The following is a 13,304-nucleotide window of genomic DNA, read 5'->3' as shown; positions in this document are numbered from 1 at the left end:
ACCATTGATTTTAAATCTGTGCATTTCTCTACACAGCTAAGCATTGTTGATGCTTGTTTTACAAAGTCTTGTCTTAATTTCCAAACATGCAATCATCTTTCCTCAGACTTAAAACAGCATCCAGCTCAGTGCCGAGACATTCTTTTATGTTTTTTGGTTGTAAGTTCACTTTATGTTTTATTTCTGCCCGTTACTTTAATGGAAACCAGATTTGAATCAAATGCTCAGGTTGAACAAAACCCATCATGCTTCAACAATCAACAAAATAGGAGGTCGGACTGCTTGGAAATGAGCCTGTTGCTTTAAGGTGGGGGTGTTCTACATCCATGGAATCCATTCCAGAAGCTGTCCCAACCTCCAAGCACTCCTTGCATCGTCCGTTTCCAATTTCAGGACCTTCAAGCATCGTTACAATGTCCTCACTCACCATTTCTCAGAAGGATCAGAAACAAATGGAGTATGAGAGAATGTGTGTTTACGTTTACTCCATTAGGAGACTCTTTTTTCTAAGGTGACCTACCATTTTGAACCTTACATGCATTTTTTTTTTTTGGTCTGTGGGAGAAAACCCATGCATGCATGGTGAAAATATGCTAACTTCTTCCAAAAAGGCCTCAGCTGGGATTTGAACCTGCACTGGTTTTACTGCGACACACATGTGCTACCACCATGCAGGATGTTTCTCTGCCTTAGAGCAACAGCCTCCTTGTGTAACAGCAGAGTTACAGCCTAATAGTCATTTGAGGACTTCTGCTTCCGGTTGGTAACAAGATGGCGCCTGTGCTTGGCTTAGCTGCAGTCACCGGCCACTTTTTCAAACTTTTCTCCACCAGCCTCTTCTTTTCCACCTTGCTCCTGTCTGTGATCCTCTTCAGTAATGTCCCTGCTACCATCTTCTATGATTGCCAGACTCTTTTGTCCTTCCGTTCGTTCACGATCGCCCAAGATGCACCGAGGACGTACCTCCCTGTTTGTTTATATGAGTGGCGCACTGGCCCGGAGCCAAACGACGATTCCAACCAGGGCGCCCCCAGCGATGTTTATCTGGTCCCGGGAAAACATCGGAGGAAAAGAGGTAAACGAGCAGGAATCCAGGTGAGAATATGACTTCTCTTAAAGCGTGGTTTATCTATTAAACATCAGCGTGATCTACTAGCTTCTTGTCCTGTGTTTGGCGACTTGAGTGCCACTTCCGCATTCCCGCCAGGCCGCGTTGTGGTGCGGTTTCTCCGTCCCAGTTTTTTAATGTCGGTTTATCCTCATTCCTCAGTGGATTCTCCTCCTGTTCCCTCCATAAGTGGTTTTTATAAACACCGTGAATCTAACCCTGCTAATTTACGTCCACTAACTCCAGCTGTTCCTGTAGTTTCTGATTCCACCTCACTCAGCATGGCTCTATTAAACACCCGCTCTGTTAACAATAAGACCTTCCTACTCAATGATCTAATTCTCTCTAAAAACCTGGATTTGCTGTTTCTGACTGAAGTTTGGCAGCAAACATCTGATTATTCTGCTCTGATTGAACTCTGCCCGAGTGGTTATTCTTTTCTTAGCCAGCCCCGGGGTTCTGGTTGTGGTGGAGGCCTAGCTGTTGTTTTCAGAGACCATCTTCCATGTAGCTCTACAACCTCTGGTCACTTTGCTTCCTTTGAACTGCAGCTGATTAAAGTCGGGCGTAAGGACCCGTTCTACTGTGTTGTGGTCTATCGTCCACCTGGTCCAAACAGTTCTTTCCTTCAGGAGTTTAGAGACTTTCTATCCTCCACTGTGAAGCTGTCCAGACTGGTGATTGTTGGTGACTTTAACATCCATGTTGATGATCCCTCTGATCACTTTGCCATAAATTTCTCCAGCCTCATGGACACCTTCAGCTTTACCCAGCATGTTTCTGGCCCCACACACACAAGGGGACACACTCTAGACCTTGTTTTTACCCTGAGTCTAAATGCTGACAGTGTTTGTCCTGAAGACGTTTATATTTCAGACCACCTTTGCATTTTCTTTAACTTGTCAGTTGGGGGGGGGGGGGGGGGTCCACAAAAATGCGTCAACTTGATGAAGAAATATAAAATCAACATTGTTTAACTGAACAATCACACGATAATAAATCACAGTGCATTAAGTGCCAACCATAGTCTTAAGACCTGTGTTGAATGTGTCCAAGCCCATACTTATGAGAGCACCATGTGAGCATCTGTGTGTGTACACGTGCTTGTATATGTACGGTTTCTCTATAGGAGCGTCCAACAGAGAGTGTGAGGGGCCACAGATCTGCCCCCTAAAGATGTGCAGGAGACGGGGGGAGCTCCAAGTCCCAGAGATCCAGGAGCTGCCCCAGAGCACAGGAACTCCAGGGAGACTGCGAACAGAAAAGCCCCCACCCCCCTCGAGAGGCGCAGAGGATCGCCCCGGCGGGCCATAACCAGCATAACCAGCAGCCGGCAGAGTCCCGGGAGATATCGGCGGCAAGCCCACAGGCCCGCAGCCTCCCACACCCTAGCCGGCCGAGCCCGGGACCCAATGACCCGGGACCCAGGGGCGACCACCCCTGCCGGGGACCCAGCAGAGCCCAGGGACCCAGACCCCACCAGGCAGCCACGGGGATTGGTCAGGCAGATGCCAAAAATCCTAAACTCCCTGACCCGGGAGCCACGACCCAGGCAGACCAAGGCACCGCACTTCACACCAGGTGTGGCAGGGAGAGGGGAGACGAGCACCATCTTACATTGGTGATCTTCTTAGTCCCTACACCCCCCGCAGGTTCCTGAGGTCCAGTGATCAAAGCCTACTGGTTGTGCAGCACCAGGCTAAAGACCAAAGGTGACAGATCATTTGCTGCTGTGGCCCCCAGACTCTGGAACTCTCTCCCCCTGAGCCTGAGATCAGTGGACTCAGTGGTCTCCTTTAAAAAGCAGCTGAAGACTCACTTGTTCAAGCTGGCTTTTGTATGACCTTCTTCACCACTCTCTCTTTATTCTACTCTCCCCACCTATTCCACCTTCCTCAGGATCCACTGATTTCCCTCTTTCCTATTCTCTCTCTCTTTCTTAACATTTTTTATCACAATTGTCAATTTTTTGCTCATTTTAAATATTTTTTAACCATTTTCTAAATTATTTTTTTATATTTCTACATTTTTTGTTTTTGTGAAGCGCCTCGTGATTTTTATCTTGAGAAGCGCTATAGAAATTATATTTTCTTCTTCTTTCTCTTCTAATGCACCGAATGATGGATGCTGATTTGTTTATGTGGTGATGGAGTTTAAACTTAATGACTTTACCCCTTAAGGACCCGTGGTGACTCTGGTGTCACAACCCATTTCAAAATTTGGAAAGATTCCTTCTTGAGTCAAATATTCAAGTTTGAAAACCCTAAGTGACATTCTATCTATACATATATTGAAACATATTCTCCTTCTTTATGTAATTAAAATTTTCTACACTTTGATGTATTTTTCCAATCTGTATTCTAGTGCATAATGGTTTGGGTTATAAAGGGGTAAACTCAAAGCTGATCTGACCTTGAGGTGATCCATCTGGTGCTGTTTTGTCATTATTTAACTTATTTATTACTATGATACTTAATCAGGTTTGAAGACTTTCACTCGGTCATGTGTTCATCTCCAGCAGGCTGGACTATTGCAATGGTCTTTTGACTGGCCTTCCAGAAAAAGCTGAGAAGCAACTGCAGCTTATACAGAATGCTGCTGCTGGAGTCTTAACCACGATAACTGAGCACATCACTCCTGTTCTTAAATGTCTTCTTTAGCTACCAGTAAACTACAGAATCCATTTCAAAGTGCTTCTACTAGTTTATAAATTACTCAATGACAGGAGGGCCGAATCCTGGTCCTGGAGGGCTTTTAGCTTTTAACTACTAAGCTGCACACAGATGCAATCAGCTTCCTCATGACCTCATATTTGACCAACTCTAACTTTCAAATCAAAATAGAAACCTGTCATTTATTCATCAGCCTTGGAAATAATTATTCTTATGCTGCACCTTATGCACTGTAACTGTTAAGCCTTTAGTCTTTTTCCTTTTCTCTCTCCCTTTCCTCACATTTTCTAATCACAATTTTTGATTTCTCATTTTAAACATATTTTTAATCAGTTTAAAAAAACTTGTTATAATTTACATTATTTTTGTGAAGCACCTCATCATTTTTATGGTAAGAGGCACCATACAAACAATCATTTTCTTTCTTTCTATACAGGCAAAGCTGCTTTGCCTCAAATGGGGCTGATTGTTTTTACTTTCTTTTTTAAGAGTGTCTGAAAACATTCTTCACTCAGGTTTTCCTCTGACACAAGTGAAGCCCAGAACACGGGAGAATGTAACAAGACTGGATTTCTACAAAGTTGCAGAACTGTTCGTGACTCTATCCTGTTTACTTTCTAAAATCCTTCAAATACAACTCTAGAACTAAAAACAGATCTTCATTTTAGAAAACACTGATATGCGATTCAATAGCAGGGCAAGCATTCAGTCATAGCTAATTTCATTTGCAAGCAAAAGTGTAAGAACACCTGTTCTGAGACACGTCCTTGTACGACTCTGTCCAGTGGAGACTTCTCTTTAGCTCATCATCGAGCATCCCACAGACGCCATCATAAATGCGATGAAGAAGAGGAGGATGGTGATCCAGGCCCCGGGGCGCTCAGCTGGAACCCTGTTCAGCATGTAGCCCAGAGCCCAGCCTAGAGGGCCCTGCTGCCTCTTTCTTAAGATAAATGGATGGAAATGAATCACTATTAAACTTGTAGCCTTGAGTTAAGATGACTTGGAGGAAATTGGTCATGGTGCAGACATTCTTCAAGTCACGTTGCCGATGAGCCAGGCTGCCTTGACCTTGTGAGTGGGAGGCATGCTGGGGATGTGAGTGGTGTTGTACCTCTGAATGAAGTAGAATGCTTCCTCTGACTTTAGGCAGCAACACTCCATCAAACAAGCATTTTGAATACGTGCAGATTTGGAAGGTAAACATCTTAGTTATGATGTCCAGACACTTCTGCTGATCTCCTGAGCCCATCACTGTTACATTCATCCAGAGAATGAACTGGTTGGGGAATACACATTAGCTCATTGGGCAGAATGCATTTATTCACACTCATCGAGTTATTTTCAAGAGATGAATTATTAATAGTTCATAGCCTGGTCTTCTGCTGCTGCTCAGTCCACTCGAAAGACACATCCTTACTCAGCAAGGCAGTCAGAGGTCTCGCCGTCTCAGCGTACTTTTCTACGATGAGAGTAGTTGCACACTTCGCCTAGAATGTGTCGTCGGACGTAAAACACACGGGTGATCAGGCCCAGGCTGCATGGTTAGCTTCGGCAAACGTCTGTATTTTAGAGCTTTCTCTATTACCAGTTGCACAAAGCTAAACACATAAGTGACAATAAACAAATTACATAAACACATTCACTCCTTTTGAAGGTAAACAATCTTGCAAGCACATGCTTAGAGTAGATCCAGACGGCCATGTGAGAGATGAGTCAGTGCTCTGAAAAGATAGGGATCAGGAGATGGGAGGCCCCGGCTCACTTCAGAAAGTATGAACTAACATGAAGTGTTGTGATTTGAAAAGACTGGATAGGCTCGCCATTAATTATGCAGCATTAAGGATTGGCTACTTATTTAATAAATGATTAGTACGATGTGATCTTCCATATAAATATGAAATATCAATCTGATTGGTCTTTGATTATGTTATCTTATATTCCTGTAGGTTCTTTGAGTTATTCGGGGAACACACACTTCACATTAATTCAGACAGATTCAAGAATAAAAGTAATGACAATGATTTTCATTCTATTTCCCTAAACTAAATGATTGTACATGACAAAGTATGAATTATATGGTAAGTGTATAGATAACAGATGATGAATGAAAGCTAGATGTGTGAGTATCAGAGAGAGCTGGTGAAGTCTGGGTCGTAAAATCAGTTTGGCTGTATGGTTTTATAAGTTAAGTAAAACACCAACCGATGCAATTTGTGTGGGTCCATGCACCCTTCTGTGAAGATCCCCGAGCAACCCAGGGGGTCAGAGGTCGAGCTGGACACTGCTGTTGGCATGTATGGTGCGGTATGGGGGCCAAAATTAAGACTACTGCCCAGCAGCAGGAGGCTATATAAATTCCGAAGCAAACTACTGATCTGATTAATGATAAGCTGGCGCCGGTAACTGAGAGTCTGGCGCTGCTTACTGAGGAATAGCACCTTTACCGGCGTTACTAATAGATACGCTAGGGACTAGCAGCCCTCGGCTGGTTATTGACTGGTTCACACACTCCCTCTGCTGTCTATTAGCATGGATAGGCTAACGTTAGCCTGGACGGGCTGGTGTTAGCATTGGAGAGCTTTGCCATTAGCGTGCCTAGGCTGGCCTCTAGATGGATTTCCTACCTCCTCGATGGACCATTAGCATGGATAGGCTGGCGTTAGCATCGGAGAGGCTAGCCATTAGCTTGCCTAGGCATGCCACTAGCTGGATTTCCTATGCCCTTGACGGACCTTAAGCATGGATAGGCTGGCATTAGCATAGAAGAGGCTAGCCATTAGCATGTCTCGGAGAGTCACTAGTCAGCTAGTGGCCAGCCTAGGCACGCTTATGGCTAGCCTCTCCAATGCTAACACCAGCCCGTCCAGGCTAACGCTAGCCTATCCATGCTAATAGACAGCAGAGGGAGTGTGTGAACCAGTCAATGACCAGCCGAGGGCTGCTAGTCCCTAGCATATCTATTAGTAACGCCGGTAAAGGTGCTATTTCACAGTAAGCAGCGCCAGCCTCTCAGTTACTGGCGCCAGCTTATCATTAATCAGGTCGGTAGTTTGCTTCGGAATTTATATAGCCTCCTGCTGCTGGGCAGTAGTCTTAATTTTGGCCCCCATACCGCGCCATAGGCATGGACCTCTGGTATCGGAGCTCGTAGCCGGCTCACAATACGACCCGTCTGGTCTGAGTAATCTTCTTAAAAGAGCTGTTGTCTCTGAAATCACTCAGGCGTTGCAGAGAGGCTGTGACCATGAGGTCAGAAGATATGCGGGTCTAAAAATGCTTGGTCACGTGACTGGCCTTGTCAAGGGAACGGCACAGACTAACTAGATCAGGAAGTGATTCCTGTTTTTATTAACTTTGTTTATAAAATTAGACACATCAAAATGTGATACGCTTAAGAGGGCGTTAACATAGATACCTCAGAGATTACGCCTTCAGTCAGATACTAGTGTGAACAGTTATGTGAATCAAAAATGTTAAACATTAATAACAACCTTATAATGTGTGTGAGTATACTGATGGATTCACTTGCTAAATCAACAAATACTGATCTAGTGTAGTTTAAGACCTGGAATGAACCATTGCAGGGAAAACATTCATTTTAACACATCATTGATTAAATGCACAGATTATTCAAAGACTTTAGGATTTAAACATCTTGGTCATTCAACACATTTGATTATATCAACCTCTAAAGTTGTTAAGTCATTCATTTATGATTAAGGAAGATGAACTTTATTCAGAGTGAACATGCAGAAGTCTCGTCTTCTGCATGAGACCTTGAGCACAGATATTATGGATCCCTTGTTCGGTAACAAGGTCTTGTGCAGTGCTTTCTTGTTTGGAGGCCAGACAGATGTGGTGTTTGTGTCTGCAAATGAAAAAGTTGATTTCTGGTCATTTTTTAATGTGAACTTGATCTTTGGGTACGCTACACTTTGCTAAAGAATACCACTTCAAAAGATCTGGACCACTAGCCTAGAATCCTAGACCAACTGTGGCAGTAGCATACAGATTTTACTCTGCAGGTCAGACTAGCCTCGCTCCTGGAGCCTCGCTTAATTAGAAAAGGAACTTGTTTGCTTTTTCTTCAATGGTGCATCCCTGCCTTGATATTGCTATGTGTGAATATGTCATCTTGTCCATTGCTCCGATTGGTCCTAGCACTGTCCAAATGTGCATGTAGACAGTTCCCACGATGGCTTGCTTGTAGGATTGGTCGCCAGGCTACTGAATTACCACTTTAGGAACAAAACACGCCATTCAGTAAATAAAACCAGACTGTGGCTTTATTTATTTGCAGAAACATGAACTTCTGTTTGCAAATGAAGCTTCCTGACTTTCTTCTGGTCGTAATTCAAATCCCAAAAGAAGCACAAACATTATTTTTGGCTTGCTCACTTACTTTTTGCAACACCGTATGCTAATTGTGAGACAGACTTGGCAGATGGCCACTGAGACTTTGGGTTCAGCACAGAAACTCTGCTAGTAATAGATCTTTAAACAGCTGCTTGAGAGTTTAAAGTAGGCTAGAGAGGCAGACCTAGCACCTGCAGACTGTCTGGCAGCAACAACGGTCTCTGATGGAGGAGCGCTGCTAGGACAAGCCATATTGTGTTGAGCAGGTTAATTTAGCTGAAAACAGCTGGCAGCCTCCACCCCCATCTATTTCACACCTTTATTAAATAGACCACATCACTTGTTTCTAGACATGTATCTTTTTATTGTCTTTCCGTGCTTTCTATAACTTCATCTATATTTCTGCAGCTTCCTGTGCTATTCTCTCCTCTTCAGATGAACGATTACCTTCCTGCCTCTCTTTCTTTACCCTGGAGGCTGACAACCACGTACATTCTTTCTTGTCTGAGTTTCATCCTTTTCATTTTTTTAAATCTAATTGTTTCTCTAGTTCTCACATTTCAGCATCAAATTATATTATTTCTCTTCATATCAAACCTATTTTAATGTATTGTAATCCTGCTGAAAGATCTGCTGCTATTCATACTGGACCATGTGCATGTCTCTGTGCATTCACACACTGATGCAAAAAACACAAAGTAAAGACCTATTAATAAATGCATGAATGAATGCAACTAAATCTGTAATAAAGCACACTTTATGTGGCTGCATACACATTGAAATCAGATATTCACTCTGCACACGTGCAAACACAAGCAGTCAAATGCTCAGAGGATTACTTTGTCTCAGGGTTGCTGTGGGCATCCAGGTGAAATGAATCTGTTTTGTCAAAAAGGGGATACAGTGTTTGCACGATAAATAAAGCTCTACTGCACACAGAAAAAAGAGGGGGCTCGTTGTGAAACCTCATGGCACACTTGCCCGAAATGGATATTTCCTGTAACATCTATAAGCACGCACACACACACACACACACACACACACACACAAACACATGCATGCCCACGCACACACACAAACACATGCACGCTCATGCACACACACACACACACACACACACACACACACACACACACACACACACACACACACACACACACACAGAAACACAAACACATGCACGCTCACGCACACGCACACACGCACACACACACACACACACACACACACACAAACACATGCATGCTCATGCACACACACACACACACACGCACGCTCGTGCACACACAACTGGAATAATACCTAAAAAGTTTTAAATGTTTCACACTAACACGCAGTTATTGTACACGTGTTGTCTGGTTTTCTAGAGCAGCAGTGACTCGTGGAAAGGACACTAAAGACCAACAACAACACCAAAAAAGTATTTAACCCTCCATCTGTCCTATCAGGTGACCCCTCCAGGAAAGCGGACCACTGAGAAGGGTTGATGGTTTGTCCCTTGAGGTCCACGTGGCAAGGGTGAGGTGGTGCTCACTCCTCCATTTCTGTGATTCTTGAGCCAGAAACCGTTGTGCAGCACTCTGTCGCCTCTGCCGACCAGAAATCACTTAGCAGGAACACTAGTGGGAGGTCTCTACTCGCTTTATGGGAATAGCTGTTTACTCTAGGGTAGGGTGTGATTGCTGGTGGTGATTCAACTTTTATCCTTGGTTGGGATACGTTTTTTTTTTTTTCTTTCTATAGGAGGAACTTTAGTGACATCCAGAGCTTTGGTACCGGTAGTATTAGTCAAAATCCCAGAGATTTCAGAAAAAAAACATCTGCTTGTCTCCAAGTGAACATCACCCATCCATAGTCCCCCCAGCACACTGTCTCGCCCTTCCTGAACAGGCTCAGTTTGTGCATTAGGAAGCTGTAGCCGTGCAGCTATGGTGAGGTCAACCACACAAACACTCCACACCAACTCACTGTCTACAAACACTTTATTCAGTCCCTCGGACGCTCCTCGATCCACAGGTCCAACTTAATTCATGTGGAAGAAGACACCTCTTCTGCATCTGCTACCTGTAAATGGTATGCCCGGATCACGCTGTGCAACTTTTGGCCATCGTACAGGATTGTTCATGTCACACTGTGAGAACTCCAGAAAGGTGTCACACTGTACGGCACAAGATTTCAGTGAGGCAGACTGAACGGCGTCTCTCTCCTGCAGGACACGCTGCGTCATGAGCACACCTCCTGAAAGCATACGTCAGCAGACTGCTAACCAAAACAAATCTGCCATTAACACTTCTTTTTAGTGTCAGCTCACGACCCAGCTCATCTTCCTCAAAGACTGGCTGGACATTCAAAAGATGGACGAGAGGGTCGTTTTTTTTTTGTTGAAGGACCCAAATGGTTCCTGTTGGCCTTTTTTTAAATGATCTGATCATCTCTGATCTCACAGCTGCAGTAGTGAGTGACATATTCTTATTGATCTTCACTAATATTTCTCATTCGAACTGGCATTGGTGCTGATGATGCGGTCACCCACCTCCTGCATCGCTCGCTCGCTCACCTGGAGACTGTTGGGAGTACTGTGAGGATCATGTTTTTTGACTTCTCCAGTGCCTTCGATACCATTCTTCCCTCGGTTCTGAAGGACAAACTGGTGAACGCTGGAGTGGATCATCACTTTGCTACCTGGATTCTGGACTAACTTTCTGACCGACCACAGTATGTGAGGACTCAGGGCTGTGTGTCGGATGGTGTCGTCTGCAGCACAGGGGCCCCCCAGGGAACGGTTCTGGCTCCGTTCCTTTTTACCATCTATACTGCGGACTTCTCCTATAACTCTACTCAGTGCTTCTTGCAGAAGTTATCTGATGACTCTGCGATTGTAGGTCTCATCAAGGATGGGGATGACAAGGGGTACAGGAGACTGAGGATTTTGTGGACTGGTGCCAGTTGAACCATCTACAGATTAATGCCAGCAAAACTAAGGAGCTGGTGGTAGACTTTCATAGGCATAAGCATTCCTCGCTTCAACCATTGAGCATGCAGGGCATGGACATTGAGACTGTGGACAGTTACAGGTACCTTGGGGTCCATCTGAACAATAAACTGGACTGGACTCATAATTCAGATGCCCTGTACAGAAAAGGGCAGAGTAGGCTGTACCTACTACAGAGACTGAGGTCATTTGGAGTTGTGGGCTCTCTCCTGAAGACCTTGTATGACTCTGTGGTGGCCTCGGCCATCTTTTAAGGTGTGGTCTGCTGGGGCAGCAGCATCTCTGCAGGGGATAGGAAGATGCTGAACAGACTGATCCGCAAGGCCAGTTCTGTTCTAGGATGCCCCCTGGACCCTGGGAAGGTGGTTAGTGACAGGAGAATGACAGCAAAACTGTCATCCCTGTTGGATAATATCTCCCATCCCATGCAGGTGACTTTGACAGCTATGAGCAGCTCCTTTAGTGGGAGACTGCGGCACCCAAGGTGTGGGACAGAGAGATCCTGGAGGTCTTTCCTCCCCACTGCTGTCAGACTTTACAACAAATCTGTTGGATGAAGTTTTACTCTGTATTTCTAAGCCATATATAGTATGTTTGTTATTTTTTTAACCCATTCTTAAGGTATAAATTGTCTATTGTATTGAGTTTATTTTATCTCATTACGATTGAACTTATTGTATTTTAGTGTTTTCTCCCTCTGCTGCATAACTTTTACCTTACTTTTACTTGGCTGTAAACGAAACAAATTTCCCACTTGTGGGACTAATAAAGGTTATCTTATTAACACCCATTTTAAATATTCCTCTCAGCTTGAAATGTTATATTTTTTTAAACATAAACTGTGGCCGCCGCTTCATCGTCATGCGCCATCTTGAAATACAATAGCTATTTAAGGACATGAAAGCTCTGTATTTTGCGTCTTCACTTAGACATGATGTAACCTGACAGACACAGTGGAGGGCAGCAGTATGCCCTGGAAGCATGCAGTGTGCCAAACGCTGCTATACTTTAGTAGGTTGAATGACAAACAAGGAAACTGAAAAACACATCAAACATGTCAGGAGCTCATCACGTCCAACTCTCGGCAGCTGCATATGATGAGCTCCCTGCCCATTATTGGTGTACCTAACTCACCTCTAGTTGCTCATTGGTCTCTTCTTCACTAGCCCTTTGTGTGGGTTAGGCTAGAGAGAGAGAGGTGGTTAATTATACTCAATTATAATCAAGCTCATGCTAATTTTAAAGAACAGACCTGACTGCTGGAGTGAAAGCTGGAGGTTACTGCCTTTTGGTGACCAGTAAACTACAGAATTTGTTTATTTATTTATTGTTTTTTTATGGAGACAGAGGTGAAAGAGAAAGGACGAAACAAAAGGGAGGGGGGGAGGGGGGTCTACAAAAATAAACAATCAATGATGAACAAGTGTCTGCTTCTAGACCTGCAGAAAGAGAAACACACAACAATAAAACTAGAGCAAGCTATCACTGCGTCAGCCTGATGAGAAAACATAAAACCAATGTTGTTTTACTGAACAATCACATGATAATAAATCACTGTGCATTTAGTGCCAACCACAGCCTTAAGACATGTGTTGAACATGCCCAAGTCCATACTTATGAGAGCACCATGTGAGCACCTGTGTGCGTTCATGCGCTTGTTTATGTAAGGTTTCTCTATAGGAGCGTCCAATAGAGAGTGTGAGGGGCCACAGATCTGCCCAAATAGGAGGATAGGTGAAGTTTTGTAGTAGCACAAGAAGAGCCCCGGAAAGGGGAGGAGTCCAAGACCCCACCTGACAAATACAGCCATACACAGACACAGTCACACACTCCCTCCCTCATGCTCGCACATACACGTACAACCTAAGACTTACAAAAATGAATGCTAGACACCCACTCATGCTCCCCATACACACCCTATTCACTCTGGTCCTGGTACTGCTGCACAATGGGTACAACCATCACCGGTTCCCAGAGTTTGCCCCTTTCTGCTGGGGTGCTGATGAGCAGGCACCCCCGCCCAACGCTGAGCAAAGCATCCCACCACCCCAGGCCCCAACATGACGGCCAGCTCCCCCTCCTACCCTCCAGCCCCGGGAAGCCAAGTGACAACAGATGTGTGCTAAGAACCCTAGTCTCCCTGTGCTCCTCCAATACAGTGTTAGTGCGTGTT

The sequence above is a fragment of the Nothobranchius furzeri genome, chromosome 1 (genome assembly GCF_043380555.1).
Source record: "Nothobranchius furzeri strain GRZ-AD chromosome 1, NfurGRZ-RIMD1, whole genome shotgun sequence".
Lineage (NCBI taxonomy): Eukaryota > Metazoa > Chordata > Actinopteri > Cyprinodontiformes > Nothobranchiidae > Nothobranchius > Nothobranchius furzeri.
This window is presented reverse-complemented; position numbering follows the sequence as displayed.